The sequence below is a fragment of the Microcaecilia unicolor genome, chromosome 6 (assembly GCF_901765095.1).
Source record: "Microcaecilia unicolor chromosome 6, aMicUni1.1, whole genome shotgun sequence".
NCBI classification, from domain to species: domain Eukaryota; kingdom Metazoa; phylum Chordata; class Amphibia; order Gymnophiona; family Siphonopidae; genus Microcaecilia; species Microcaecilia unicolor.
In genome coordinates this window covers 190,972,038-190,987,956 of record NC_044036.1, presented here as the reverse complement: position 1 = coordinate 190,987,956, position 15,919 = coordinate 190,972,038, and the positions used below count along the sequence as shown (strand labels likewise).

The window sequence follows — 15,919 nt, the reverse complement described above, 5'->3', positions numbered from 1 at the left end:
GTATCCACAATATTCCTATGGGTGCTACAAAGTGCGCACTAATTTTGTGCATGCTCTAAGAACACTAGATCACCTTAGTAAACAGGGCCCTAAGTCTATTAATAAGAAATATTAGGTAATCAATATAAACAAAATAAAATATGGAAAAGAAAATAAGATGATACCTTGATTAGCTTTCGAAGGTTGCCTGAAGGCACATTTTCACAATAAAAGGAAAAACTGCACCTGAAGGCACATTTTCACAATAAAGGGACCCCCAACAGACCAGAATACAGTTTTAAACAAAAGAACACTTATTTCACCCCACAGGATGGACAAAACTACAAGCTGGGCATCTATGTAGAAAGCTTCAGACATAGGGTAAAATCATAACTTTCCAGCAAACAAAAGAGAATTCTGTACAATCTTACTACACCAGAAAGAGCGGCCACAAGAACTCTACAAACTAACGAATGCATTCTCATCAAACCCGCAGACAAAGGAGGCGCAGTGGTAATTATGGACACACAAAAATACATTGAAGAAGGGCACAGACAGCTCTCAGACAATACATACTACAGGAAACTGTGGATACAACACAGGATTATACAAAGCAGCTAAAAGACCTTATCAGAACATTTCCTAAACAAGTACAGCCACATCTGAAAAAACTCGTACCAAACCAGCCTTCTGTGGGCACATTCTACATGCTACCCAAAATCCACAAACCTGGAAACCCTGGCAGACCAATCATATTGGGTATTGGCACGCTCACGGAGGAAATATCTGGACTCATAGAGGGAATTCTGAAATCTCTCGTGCACAAAACAAACAGCTTCATACAAGACACCACAGACTTTCTGAATAGATTGAAAAATATCAAGCAATTACCACCAAACACCATTCTGGTCACGATGGATGTAGAATCACTATACAGCAGCATTCCCCATGCGGATGGCATAGCTGCATGTGGGAAGCTCCTAAAAACATCCACACTGGACCATCAATACTTACCAGATACTATTACAAAATTAAATTTATTTTAACTCGCAACTACTTCCGCTTTAACAATGATATCCATCTACAAATAATGGGCACTGCGATGGGCACCAGGACAGCACCCCAATATGCCAACCTCTTTATGGCTGAGCTGGAAGAGACATTTCTGAATACATACCAGACCAAACCCCTAAAATACTACCGGTAAATTGACAACATTTTTATGATTTGGACTGAGGGGGAAGGAACTCTGAAACAACTTTACTATTCCTTCAATACATACCATCCTACAATCAGATTCAAAATTGACTACTCCCCAGAAAAAGTCAAGTTTTTTGGACACCACAGTCTCAATCAGCGATGGCTACATACAAGAAACCCACAGACAAATGCAGCTACCTCCACAACTCCAGCTTCCACCCTTCACACACAAAAAGATCCATTATTTACAGCCAAGCCACAAGATACCACCATATCTGCTCTGACCCAGGGGACAGAGACAGACACCTTGAAATCCTGACTGCATCCTTTGAATGGAAAGGCTACAACCCCAAAATAATCTCCAAGAATATTGCCTCCTCCCTCAAAACACCCAGGGAAAATCTGCTACGGTACAAAGAAAAAAAAAAAGCCATAGACAGAATCCCCCTTATAGTGACATACAACCCAGAGCTGGAAAAATTAAGAAAAATCATAAAAGATCTGCAGCCTCTACTCCAGGAGGATGAATTACTGAAAGAGATATTCTCATCCCCACCAGTGCTGGCTTTCCAACCGCCACCCAACTTAAAACACAAGCTAATTAGAAGTAAGCTTCCAACACACACAAAAAGAAGAGAATGGCACACATCCCTGCAATATATCCAGCTGCAAACTATTCCAAAATATTTCACGGGACCCCACAGTCATTCACAAAGGAAAAATATTCAACATAAAGGAATTCTTGACATGCTGATCTTCCAATGTGGTATACATCATTCAGTGTAAAAAATGTGATGAAGGATGCTATGTTGGAGAAACGAGCCAGATGCTAAAGACAAGATTTCATTTACATAGACATCACATGAAAAATGCCAGTGCCAGCCAGGATGCCACGCCTGTGGGGCAGCATTTTACAAAACCAGAACACTGTACCAGTGATTTCATAGTAAGAATCCTGAAAGATAACTTTAAAACAATACAGGAACGTAAGACCTTTGAAGTCAGAATGATTACATATTTTGACACCCACCAGACAGGTTTTTCTAGCCCATTATAAACCATAAAGTTGTACTGCTTTGTCACCCTCCTGTCACCATGCGTATCTCCCTGTCTCTCACCTATCCACCCCATCCTGTTAGACTGTTACTGAAATACTTTGATGTTTCACTTATATATACTGTCATCTACCAACATTTGCTTATTTCCGATCTGACAAAGGGCAACCTTTGAAAACTAATCCAAGAAATGTATTAAGTTATGTCCAATAAAAAAGGTATCATCTTATTTTCTTTTTCATGTTTTATTTCTATGGATGATTACCTTTAAATGTGGACTAACATGGCTACCACACCTCTCTACTTAAGAAATATTAAAAGCTGTGTTATTTTCAGGACCCAATTCATAAAAACATTTAAAAACCAAACAAGCTATTTTAAAATGTATACATGATTCTTGCAACTTATTCATAAGCGGAGAGGATTCACAAAATATTTCCTCTTTAAAAATTAATCTTGCAGCTATTACAAAATACAGCCACATCTTCCTTCTTAATTTCTGAATACTGGAACAGTACAAAGAGCTACAGTAATCTGAATATGGAGTCAAAATTGCCTGAGTTATAACCCTGAAACTTTCAGGATTGAAAAAAGATCTTAATCATTTAAGATTAAAAAAGAATTTATTTATAAATTCATTAATCTGAGATTGAAAAGTCAATCCTGAATCTAAAATTACACCCAAAACTAACTTATTTTCAAATTTGAAATTCTCCTGAAGGCAAGATATTATTTGAGGAAACCAATGAGTGATTGTCAAACCATACTAGTTTAGTTTTTTGCTTAAGAAAATTATTTTTTTGCCTAATTATCTGCCATAGTAATATAGTGTTTCACAATTAAGAGTATCATGTAAAGAACTTTGCTCTGGGCAATGAACAAATATATCATTTGCATAAAGTAATGAGAAAATAAGGTTTAACGGTTTTTATTCAGGATCAAAAAAAAAACAAACAGCATACAACTAAATAACAAGTTTAGGCAAACACATCAAGCAGTTACATAAATAACAATGAGCAAGCATGACAGAATAATAAGCAAAAACATCTCACAACAAAAACTAGGTAACACATGATCCCTATTTTGTTTACGATAATCCTCCTACCTCGCAACCCCATTTTCCATTCAAGTTTGTCGAGTTAGAATCACCCCCCTTACTTACCCAAACTTTTATCTTATCAGATAACTAAGATGGCCAGTATCTGGACTCTTATGACCCCAGGCTATCTTGGGAAGATAACATCCAGTACTCCAATTCCACCCTCCCCTACCCAAGTCAAGAAACCCGAAACAGTCCCTTATATAACAGTACCCACTCAGGAAACACTCCGAAACCTTCTAGCTTTATGGGAGATAGTATGCAAATAACAGTTCTAGATAGATATGAAAGCCCTTTGTCCCTCTGGGGAACTCCTATCGTCCCTTGCCTCCCATAACATGAGAGCATTCAATCTGTTTCTCCAGTACCAAAAAGAGGGACGTTTCTCCTGCATCCAGTGCTTAAGTATGCACTTCTTCTCCAATGCATACATACTCATTTTAAAGAGATTCATCCTGCCTATCAAAGAGAAAGGTAAATGACTCAATTTCTCAAAATGAAGCTTGGTGTCAAATGATAGTCTTGAAGTCTCCATAGCCAATAACACCCCAAGATAGTGGAAAGATTCACCAGCCCATTTCACCAGATAGTGTATTCGCCAGGCCGCTCCCCAATCCCCCTCACGTTGCAATGCCTCTGATTTGTCGAGATTTAACTTAATACCTGAAAAATCCCCAAATTCAGTCATGCATAACAAGGCGGCTATTTTAAAAGCTTTACTAAGAAATACATAGGAATTTTTATCCAAAATCCCATATGCCTCCCATTTATTCAGCAAGACTTCCATCCAAGAAAATACTACACATTGACTAAAAAGAATCCCTAAATATCGATGGAGTGACCCCCCCCCCAAAATACTTGGATGCCACTAAATCGCCAAAAAGCATGAAAAAAGGTGGTGTCCCCCCGCTGACGTTTGGGACATTGACCAACAGGCACCCAACCTGCTTTAGCAGCCTGATATTGGGATATATATGCCCTGTGGAGTACTCTGTATTGACTCTCCTTTAGTTCTGCATTCCTAAACTGCTTTGGAATAGCTTTAATCCATTTTAAAAAGTCCACCCCTTTCAGTTCAAGCCCAATGTTTCTACTCCATGCCTCCTGAAGAGGACCATACTCCTGGGGAGGAAGAAGAGAAACCAAACCTGAAAATTGACCAGAAAAATCTTGAATTTTCTGGTCTAGCCTCATATTCCGAGCCTTGCGATCTAAGCTTGAATTATAGTGTTGCCACTAAGTCAGGGAGAGCCTGTCCTATAAATCCTGAAAGGAATAGAATACACATTCCTCATTGAGAAAATGTTCGATCAAAACAATACCCATATTTGACAGACAGGACTCCAGCCCTGGTGGAGAATCGGCATTATCCCTACATGGGATTAAGTCGCTAACATTCGGGTTCTGATTCCAACACTTCAAAAGAACTTGCCAAATGCCTCTCAGTGGCTGCAGCAAGACACTCCTGTGACAAAAGTGAGGCAAATTTTTGGTCTGGGCATGCAGAAGGAAATTCAGATGCCAAGGTGTAAATGGTTCCCTTTCCCACCGTGTAGGAGTAAACTGCTCCATACCAAACAACAATAGTCTTGATGTCTCAATAGCCAACAACACTCCCAGATAGTGAAAAGATTGACCAGCACATTTCACCAGATAGTGTATTTGCCAAGTCACTTCCCGATCCCCTTCATGTTGCAACGCCTCTGATTTGTCGAGATTTAACTTAAAACCTGAAAAATTCCCAAATTCAGTCATGTATTCTAACAAAGCCCCTATGGGGATACTTCAGGGTTGGCCACATGAACCAGCAAATCATCATCAAATGCCACTATTTTAAAAGTATCTGAACCCAATTGAAAGCCTTGTATGTCGGTGTTCCTCTGAATATTAGGAGGGGGTCCAGAGTAAGAACAAACAAAAGCGGTGAGAGCGAGCAACCCTGCCTGGTACCCGAATATATTGAAAAGGGGGAGGAAAGCGGTGCATTTACCCACACGTGAGCTTGAGGAAGGAAATTCAAAGCCCGAATCACTTCCTAAAAAACCCACATATTCCACAGGCATCCCACATTACCTTGTCGAACACCTTTTCCGCATCAAAACTGATCAACACAGAAGGAACATCTTGACCCGCTGCCAACTCTGGAGTAGTAAGAATCTTTTTTACATTTTTTGTGATGTTACGGCCTTGCACGACACCCACTTGAGAGTCTTCAATCAAATTGGGAAGTATACGAGAGGGACAGTTTGCCAAAACTTTTGCAATAATTTAGTTTCATAATTGAGCAACGAGATTGGTCGATATGATTCCAGTTTCTGCGGGTCTTTACCTGCATTTGACAAAATGATTATCTGGGCGAACCTCAAGGATTCAGGCAATTGTTCTTCTCCTACTATAGAATTAAACATAGAAGTCAGTGGGGGCACAACCTCCTCCCTTTGCATCTTATAAAATTCCCCTCTATAGCCATCAGGTCCAGGAGCCTTACCAAAAGGTCCCCTTTGTATAGCCCAAGATACCTCCTTTGCTGCACAAGGAGCATTTAGTATTGTCAGACTGTCAGGTGTGTAGGTAATCACAAATGATACTTATAGGAAAATACCTCCCACCAGTCTCATTTGCGCCCAGGTCCCAATTACAGAAATATTTGCAAGCAAAATACTCTGATTTCTGTCTAGGGATGAATAGAACCTGGATTGGCACCAAGCCAATGCTTCCGAAAGAGAGAAACAAACTAAAGCCAGCTGATATATATTAGAATTTATTATAGATATATAAGATATACAAAATAGACAATTCTGTAGCAAAGCTTAGCCAAATACAAAAATAACTTGCTGGTAAAAGAACTATAAAATAGATTGTCACTAACTATACACTCTGATTCTTACTGGAATACGAGGTAACCTGATTTGTAACACTGAAGTAAAGTTCTGAGGTAATACAATTGTTAGCAGCTTATCTCCTGACCATGGGCATGACTCTAACCAGCCTAAGCTTAGGTAAACACCAATCACTAATTTCCGGCTATAAGAAGTAAATCACTGTTTATATCACCAGGATGTCTCTCGGGCAGTCTCTCAGATGAGGTTGCACAGGTTCCTTCTCAGACTCGAGCTGTCTTCCCCAGCGAGTCTTTGCCTCAGAAGTAGGACAGGGTCTCTGCAGCAAGCAGGGTCACAGTCACTTCGTGTGGGTACAGCTGAACCAACCGGTACTTTCTCTAGATACGCAGTTCACAAGTTTGTGGACCACATCAGGTCTCACTCGTCCTCTTGCCAGCTCCAACTTCTTCCATGGATTTCGACCAACTAACTTCTCCTTCTTCCCGCTTTCTTAGTCCCTTTTTCTCCCAGGTGACCAGCGTGGGCCAATCCTGATCTTGTCCAGCTCATTCCATGAACAAGAAACGGCTGTTTTTCGTGACCTTGAAACTGTTACTTTTTGGTATGCGTTTCTGTTTCTCACCCGGCTTGTTGGAGCCATGTCTCACTCCCTTTTCAGCTTCTCAGGAAGATAAAGGGGGGTTGGTTGCCCACAGCATGTCCTTGGATGTTACATGACTGCCAGTGATTTTTCACGAGCAGAAAGCTGAATTTGCTGACACACTGATGTGCAGGTCATAGGTTGCAGACTCCATCTTGATGTATTAGGATTATACAGGCTAAGACCAGCAAGGTGAGATACACAGGGAAATATCCCTACAGTGCCAACCATAAAAGATCCAAACCAGAAAGCTACATAGAGCTTTCCAACGGAGGAGGATCAGAGGACGAATATACCTCCAGAGCAGACAATATCTCCATATTATGAAGATAGTGAAGCGTTCTGTAGTTGATCTTTTGGGTCCCAGCCGATGTGCATGTTCTATATGCAAAGGGCCAGGTCTACTTTGATGTTGCAAGAATCTCGGGAACCATACTTTCAGAAATCCGCTCAGTTCTGCATCATGCACTGATTCTGGCAGCCCAACCAGTCTGAGTGTTCCTTTGAGAGTGATTTTCTAAGGAAGCAACCTTCTCTTCCAAGGAAGCAACCTTTTCTTGAAGGCTCTTGATTTCCAATGAAGATGCTTGTGTTGAGGTTTCCATTTCTCCAACTTTCGGTTTACCTCCTGAAGGTCTTTGGCGAAAGTAGCAAGTCGGTGCTCCATACCATTAAATTTATCAGTAATCTGTTTCAACTGTGTTTCTATGGCCTGGTGGACCTCTGCAACTATTTCTGACTGCCAGGCAGATCCCACTGTAGGCAAGGGCGGGGTACTTCTCTCCGCCATCTTTAATACTCTTCCACAATTCTTCTCTGCATCTTTCCTGGAACCACGGGCAGCCATGCGGAAACACTACACTCTCCAGGCAATTCTAATACATCAGTGCCTCTCCACAATCAGAGTAGCAAACCAGAAGGCAGAAAGAGAAAGGGGGGGGGGGGGGGGGAACAACCTCTCAGCAATCTGCCAAACAAGCAGCCAATACAGTTCACCTTGATGTCAGCCCAGGATGCATTTACTATCCTGTTATAAGGAGCAGCTCTCCAGAGGGCTGTAGGCCAGATATTGCCGCCGATCTCCCCCTCTCACTGTCCGAACACGTGCCCAAAGGCTCAGCTCAGCGTCTGTGTTAAATTAGACGTCTCACCATGCACTGCTCCAATGCTGCCACTCCTGCGCTTCCTACAGCATGAATCGCCACTGGGCAGTGCCTCTATGCTGCTACTTCCCCCAGGGTGCATCTTAGACCAGCCTTCGCACCTCGTTTGCTTCTCCACCAGACTCCCCATCTGGACTGCTGCAACTGCTCCGATGGGGGGGGGGGGGGCACAGGCACCCTTCACAGAGGACTTCACTCAGTGCACCCAAGCTTCAAACAGGAGCGCGCATGGTACCCCCCCCAACAGAAGTGGAGGACGAGACCTGTTGCTAAGCCGTGGGCGAGCGTTTTGGGATCCTACGTTTGGGGGTTGCTGGAGCTCATTTTGGCCGGTAGCTCCACTGGAAGTCTCATGAGAAAATTATTTAAATCAGACAAATATCTACCCGAAGGACTCTCACATTAAACAACTGAGGTGACAGTGGTGAACCTTGGGGAATCCCACAGACTGATTAGCCAACATATAGATTTTTCATCATTCCTTTTAATACTGTATTTTCTAACTTTCAAAAAAAATGCCCCAAACCAGAAAGCTATCAGCCCCCCCCCCCAAAAAAAAAAAACACAACAAAGTCATTTTTGGGGCATCCTAAGAGAACCTCTGGATGTTCTGGGTCTGGCTTTAATCAAACAAAAATGTGATACAAAAAAGGGAAAAAAAATCATGAGACCCCACAGAAAACAATGAAATACCTTTTAGTATAGCCTACTGTGCATGACTTGCATAGCCACCACCACCCCCCCCCCCGCCCAAAAAAAAAACTAATGTGGTCTCCTTCCCCCTCCCCCCATTCTAATCATATCCAAAATCCACCTAACCTAGGCCAGCACTCAGTTTATTACTTTGCATATATCAACCCACCCTTGACATAGCACTCGCAGCTGGCTTTTCTGCCAGATTCAGAGGGGGATGCACGAAAGTCGTTGTTAGAGCCTTTCCCTACCAAATTCCATAGGAAAGGGAATGCAAATGAGCTGCTCATTGCAGCTCACTTGCATTCTCTAACTCTTCGTAAAACCGTTGGATAATCGGCCGTTCCTTGTCATCAAGCAGATGAATCCATTACGAATGGGTTGTGTTCACCTACCAGCAGGGGGAGATACAGAGCACTGAAAACCATAGTGCCTCTTGGCCAGCTAGCTCCATCTGCCTCTCGGTATTCTCTATCTCCTCAGCAGGGTTGGACGCAGCTTATTCAGCTCCTTCAAAAATCTGCCTGGGGTGGCTCTTGGGCTTTTGCCAGTTGTAGCAGGGGTGTTGTGGCTATTGCAGCTTCACTTTAAAGGCGCACAGGTTCACCCTTTCCCTGCCTTACCCTTCCCCCTATGTGGATGCAGGCATATAGGGTTGCCCTGTCCCTGCCTTTCCCAAACTCTTCTATGTGGATGCAGGCACATTGGTATGTCCTTTCCCTGCCTTTCCCACACTCTTCTATGTGGATACAGGCACATAGGTTCGCCCTGTCCCTGCCTTTCCCACCCTCTACTGCCTCTGAAGTACTTCTGTAGCTGTTTGCCTCCAACTTTCCTCACACCGTTAAAAAAAAAACAAAAAAAAAACAAAAAAAAAACACGCTTTTTATGCGCTGCTATTCTGAGGCTTTTATTGATGTGCAGCGTGACCGGAGCTCGGTGGACTCGGTTCTTTGAGGTAAGAGCGGTACTCAGCTCCTCCGGGGAGGGCCTGCGGATGGCGTTCCGATCGAGGTGATTTTGGGCGCGAAGCCGCCATTTTGTATTTTATTCCGCCGTTTTTTTGGCGAGCGCTGTTCCCGTTGTGGCATGCGCAGATCAGCAGTGGGGCTCTGTAAAATGTGCTGTTTAGACGGTAGAGCCAATATGAGTATGGCAAGCGATGATTCTTCCTGCTCAATGGAGCTGGCAGCGGGCGCCATTTTGGAAGCGCCGCATGGCTCGACCCCCGCGATTGCAGAGGAGTCTGTGAGCAGAGGGGTGCCTCGGGCCGAGGCTACCAGAGGAGCTCCGTTCCCCGTAGCTCCTAATTCGGAGATGGGAGGTCAGGCTGAGTTTTTCTCCCCTGAGTTTGTGCTTATTTTACATAAAGCCTTCATGCTGAAAAGAGCTCTGCCGCAGGTGTCTGACACTGCGTTGCTACCTGGTCTCCCTCCGATGATGGCCGGGGCAGATGTTAGACGTGGATGCCCCTGAGCGTTGGATGCACGCTAAACATAGACGGGTAAATTTCCAGTCGGAGAGTGGTGCACTTCCCTCTCCCCCCCCCCCCCCCCCCCCCCCCGTGGTCGGCTGTGGAGACTCTGAGGGATCTGGCAGGCCTTCGTGGTCTGAGGAGCCAGAGGAAGGTGCCGGTTTGCCACTGGATCTGGATGATCCCACCGCGGTTCGGATTTTCCACCGCGATGAGCTGCCGGCGCTTATCTCTGATGCCTTACAGGCCCTCTCTATTGATGATCCTCTGTTCAAGGCGAGGCCTCCTCTGGTAATCCGAGGATGGCGAGTACTAAGAAGCCTGCTTGTGCCTTTCCTTTGCATGACTCCATCCAGGAGCTTATTTCTGCTCAATGGGCTGACCCTGAGGGGCCCTTGAAAGTGGCTAGGGTGTGGGGCATCTTTACCCTCTGAGTGAGGAGCACTTGGCCTGGTTTGGGATGCCTGAAGTGGATGCCTTAGTCATGGCTGTGACACAAAAAGACCACCCTCCCAGTAGAGGGAGGGGTCACCCTGAAGGACACTCAGGACCGGCGCCTGGAATCAGCGCTAAAACGGTCTTTTGAGATTTTGGGCCTAGCCTTAAGGGCGTCTGTTTGCAGTTCTTATGCTGCTCGAGCCTGCCTTTCTTGGTTACAACAGGCAGTGGAACAGCCTGTGGATGGTGCGGAGTCCCTCGCTGAGGTTGCACCGCGCATGGAGTCGGCCTTGTTTTTCTTAGCTGACGCCCTCTATGATCTGGTCAGAGCTTCGGTTAAATAGATGTCTGTGGCTTTGTCCGCCCCCCCGCCTTCTATGGCTACCGTATTGGGCGGCTGACATGGCCTCTAAGCAAAGGCTGGTGAAGTTGCCCTTTCGGGGACTTCAGTTATTTGGAGAGGAGTTGGAGAGGATTGTTAAAGACCTGGGGAATGCTAAACCCCAGCGGTTACCTGAGGATAGGCCGCGGCCTTCTTCCAAGGGTCAGGTGGTTCCCTCCTCCTCTAGACCTTGCTTCCGTGAAGCTAGAAGATATCGCCCGGGGCGCTCTGCTGGGTTTACTCAACGTGCCCGTTTTCAGCAGAGGAACTCCTTTCGCTCAGACAAGCGATCCGCAGTGGCCGGTGCTAGGCCTGGAGTTCAAGGACGACCCTCTCAATGTTGGTGCGCCGGTCCACCCCTCCTTTACAGCTGTAGGAGGATGCATTTCCCTCTTTCTCGAGGAGTGGACAAAGATTTCCTCCGATCAGTGGGTCCTGGACCTGATCAGAGAAGGTTACCGATTGGAATTCAATGCCCCGGTGAGAGACGTGTTTTTGGAGTTACGATGTGGTACTACCGTCAAACGGGCGGCGGTAGAGGAGACCCTACAAGTTTTGTTGCAGCTTGGTGCGGTGTTCCCTGTGCCTCCCGCCGAACACGGCTGCGGTCGTTACTCCATTTACTTTGTGGTGCCACGAAAAGGCGGGTCTTTTCGTCCCATTCTTGACATGAAGGAAGTCAACAAGTCTCTGAGAGTGCGGCATTTTCACATGGAAACCCTGCGCTCCGTCATTGCGGCGGTTCAGCCAGGAGAGTTTCTCATGTCTCTGGACCTGAAAGAAGCTTACTTGCACATACCGATTTGGCCCCTGCACCAATGATTTCTCCGTTTTGCGGTGTTGGGAAGACATTTCCAGTTTTGGGCCTTGCCTTTTGGCCTCGCCACAGCTCCCCGAACCTTTTCAAAGGTAATGGTGGTAGTAGCTGCCTCCTCGCCACAGCTCCCTGAACCTTTTCAAAGGTAATGGTGGTAGTAGCTGCCTTTCTCAGGCGAGAGGGTGTCCAGGTTCGCCCGGTCCTAGACGACTGGCTCGTCAGAGTGGATTCGGCAGATGAAAGTCGTCTCGCCACAGCCAGAGTGGTCTCTGTACTGCAATCTCTAGGCTGGGTCGTCAATATACCTGACCCCCTCTGTCTCTCGAATATTTGGGGGTCCGGTTCGACACTGCGGCGCAAGCTTCAGAATCAGGTCCGTCTGCTCCTGCGGATGCCTCACCCGTGAGCTTGGGACATAGTCCCGCTGTTGGGGTCGATGACGGCCACCTTGGAAGTGGTGCTATGGGTGAGAGCGCACCTGAGACCTCTGCAGTGTTCCCTGCTTCAACGATGGTCTCCAATATCTCAGGATTACCAGTGCAGACTCATGTGGCTCCCTGCGGCCCGGCTCAGTGGTGGCTCTCAGACAGCATGCTGTGGCGAGGAATGCCGCCAGCACTTCCCGATTGGTGCCTGGGGGTAACAGATGCCAGCCTGCAGGACTGGGGGTACATTGCCGGAGAAGTCATGCCCAGGGTCTCTGGACACCCGAGGAGTCGGAGTGGTCTATCAATCGCTTGGAGTTGAAAGCGATATTCCAGGCGCTTCTAGCCTTTCACACGAACCTGGAGGGACTGGCTGTCAGAGTTCTGTCAGACAATACGACAGCAATGGCCTACATAAATCGACAAGGCGGCACTCAGTGCAGGGCACTGGCCTTGCAGGCCGCGCAGATTTGCCACTAGGCCGAGCTACATCTGCAGTTTCTGTCAGCAGCTCACATTGCAGGTCAGAGCAACGTGCAAGCCGATTATCTAAGCAGGCATCAAATCGACCCAGCGGAGTGGGAACTGGCAGACGAAGTGTTACTTCAGATCTGTGCCAAATGGGGGACGCCCGTAGCGGATCTTATGGCGTCAAGCGCAAATGCCAACGTTGCATAGTCATGATCATGATGACGTCAGTGGCTTTTCAATCCTGCACGGCTGTGAATCATTCACTCAGGTGTTTTTGTAATGCTGTTTGTGTGGTGGCAGTAGTTTTCATGTCGGTTGTAAGAGAAGTTTAGTCAGCTTGAGGTAAGTGCTCTAGTGTTGGGTGGGTTTTGTGCTTTTGAATTGTTTTGTAAGTGTTTTCAGAAGTTATATGTTTGTATTAGAAGAGTATGATAATCTGAGTTTGGTATTTGTTTTGTCTATAGACCGATACCCCTGTCAGTATGATCCAACTGAGTGGTTACTGATGAAGCCCTGTTACGGGTGAAACGAATCGGGCCCCGTTGTAAAACAGTTGAACTGTGGGGTTGTCAAGTCAGCATTTATTAAGCTGAATCATGCCATGCTGTAGCTTGAACAGTTTTTGTTACTCAGTTATCTTTAATATTTGTGCTCTATTATGGGCTTTTTTGTATAAACAATTTATGCTCTATTATGGGCAATTTTGCATGATGCTCCTATATGGGCATTTTTGAATGAGTGGAGTAGGGAATATTTACCCCATGAAAGAAACTTGATCAAGGGCACAAAGTCTTTTATAGATAATAGTGTCTTGTTGATTAGACCTTGGCAGAAGCCTTGGTTTCTGAGGGTATTTCCCACTTTCCTCATTTCTTCACATTCATTCCACACAACCCTCTGGATTGTGTTTGGCTGTTTTTCAGTTCTCTGGAGTGTTAGTTTTAAAGGCCCTTCAGTGTTTGCCCTTCGAGCCACTGAGGCGAGCTTTGGAGAAGGATGTGACCCTAAAGACGGTCTTTTTGGTGGCCATTACATTGGTGAGACGGGTGTCTGAGCTCCAGGCACTGTCCTGTCGAGACCCATTTCTGCAATTGCACCTTCTAGATGTGCGAAGGGCTCTGTTGCAGTATCTGCGCATGTCATATGCTTTCAGGACTTCTGATCACCTTTTTGTTTTGTTGTCAGGTCCTCGCAGAGGGTCTCCAGCGTCTAAAGGTACGTTGGCTCAAAGAAGCTATTTTTCCAGCATATCTGCTGTCTGACTGGCCTCTGCCTGAAGCCTTTAAGGCACATTCCACAAGAGCGATTTCCTCTTCTTGGGCTGAAACTGGAGCACTCTCTCTTCAAGAGATATGCAGTGCAGCGATATGGGCTTCTAAGCTCTCATTTGCTCGACATTGGGGGCTTGATGTGGCTGCCAGGAGGGATGCGCATTTTGGAGCACAAGTGCTGGCGTGTGGTGTGGCCTGTTCCCAGCCTATCTAGGGATTGCTTTGATACACCCCATTCGTAATTGATTCATCTGCTTGATGACAAGGAAGGGAAAATTAGGTTCTTACCTTGGTAATTTTCTTTCCTTTAGTCATAGCAGATGAATCCATGAGCCCTCCCTGATTGATTGATTGATTGATTGATGCTGTTTGGTGTTCGGTTTTTCCTGTAGATATGTTCCCTCATTGGGAGAAGTTGGAAAACAGGCTTCAGGATTTCTGTTCTGTTACAGGAGGTTGAGTTCGTCCCTCCTTTGAATTACTGCTTCTGTTCTGGGGCGTTCGTTCGCTGTGAGGAAAGTTCATGTTATTCTACTTTGCGGTGTAACACTGCTTTGGAAGCTTCAAATACTGAGAGGCAGATGGAGCTAGCTGGCCAAGAGGCACTATGGTTTTCAGTGCTCTCTATCTTCCCCTGCTGGTAGGTGGACACAACCCACTCGTAATGGATTCATCTGCTATGACTAAAGGAAAGAAAATTACCAAGATAAGAACCTAATTTTCCCGTAGAACATGTGCAGAGCAGCCAAGCGTTATGCTGGCTGCTCTGCGCATGCCAAAGTCGTAAAAAACAAAACCAAACACGTCCTTTATGGACAGCCTTGCTCCCCCACCCCCACCCGAGGTCGCCACCGCTCCCCGGTGGGGGGGCAAGGCTGTCAATAAAGGACGTGTTTGGTTATTTATTATTTTTTTTTTACCTATAATACCTACAGTGAAGAATGTCCATAAAGGACGCTCCTGACGAGTGTTTTTGCCCCCTCCCTATTTTGTTTTTTCTACATTTTATAAGTTTTTGAAGCCCGCGCAGCCCCAATGAGAGATACAGACCTCTCGTTAGCTTTCCCGGCGTTTTCCAGTGTTAGGGCAAGCAGAAAAGCTTAGTGCATCTCATTTCAATAGGGTTTCTACACAATTTGCTCATCTGCATTCCGTTTGCGTTAGCTGCTACCGTCATTGGAAAAAAGTATTTAGTGCATGCCAGGGTTTACTATTTGCTCGGTAATGGCTCGTTATTGCCTTGTAAAGTTTAGTGCATCTGGCCCTCAGTTCTTAATCCTTTTAATGGGATGGATCCTGCAGGATGCAGCTCTAATTTACACTAGAAAATGATTCATTGGAATGCAGTACTACTTACTACTACTACTCCTTATCATTTCTATAGCAGCAGCTGTCAGAACAGATCAGCATTTGGTTTTTAAGGTAATCTTTACAGGATCCGTAAGATCTGGGGGGTTCTGTCCTTTACCTTATTCCTAAGAAAAGAGAATATTGGTATATGATATGAAAATCATATACCGTCGCATGGCTGAGTTGTAGCCTGATTTCGCTCGATCCAGCTTTGTTCAGCACCATGAGGCGCTGCTTCCTCCTTTTTGCCTGTTTGTCTGCCATGGAGCAGCCGTCCGTCTTACCTCGAAGCCGGTTCGTCGGACAACCGGCGGGGAGACAGTTTGCGCTGCGGCTGCATTGGAGGGTGTCAGGGGGCCTGTGTTGCTTGCCAGACAGCTTTGCTTCTGGACCGGGGGGGTCGTCCTCTGTGCTGCTGGCTGTCGGCTGCTTTGTCTGGTGTGTGCTGCAAGTTGCTAGGGCCCTGTTTCCTCCTGGCCCACCGATTCCAGCCGTTGGTCTTCGCTGCCTTCGTGTCTTGCTGGTGGGATCAGCTTGCCGGTCAGCTGTTTTCGACGAAGATCGCGAGTGGCCAGTTGTAGAGTCCTGCTTACCTACCTTCCTGTGTCTCAGCGAGTCA

General features: G+C 45.8%; 2 protein-coding genes across 5 annotated transcripts in view; one reads left to right on the top strand and one right to left on the bottom strand.

The window, feature by feature from the left end:
- EMC3 (ER membrane protein complex subunit 3) overlaps positions 1 to 8,546 on the bottom strand; it is a 160,181-nt gene extending 151,635 nt beyond the window's left edge. For both annotated transcript variants that reach the window (XM_030205446.1, XM_030205447.1), the window contains exon 1: positions 8,525 to 8,546. The gene's annotated coding sequence lies outside the window, so the exon portion shown is untranslated. The remainder of the gene's footprint in view (positions 1 to 8,524) is intronic.
- FANCD2 (FA complementation group D2) overlaps positions 1 to 15,919 on the top strand; it is a 763,224-nt gene that overhangs the window by 3,924 nt on the left and 743,381 nt on the right. The gene's annotated exons all lie outside the window — the stretch shown is intronic.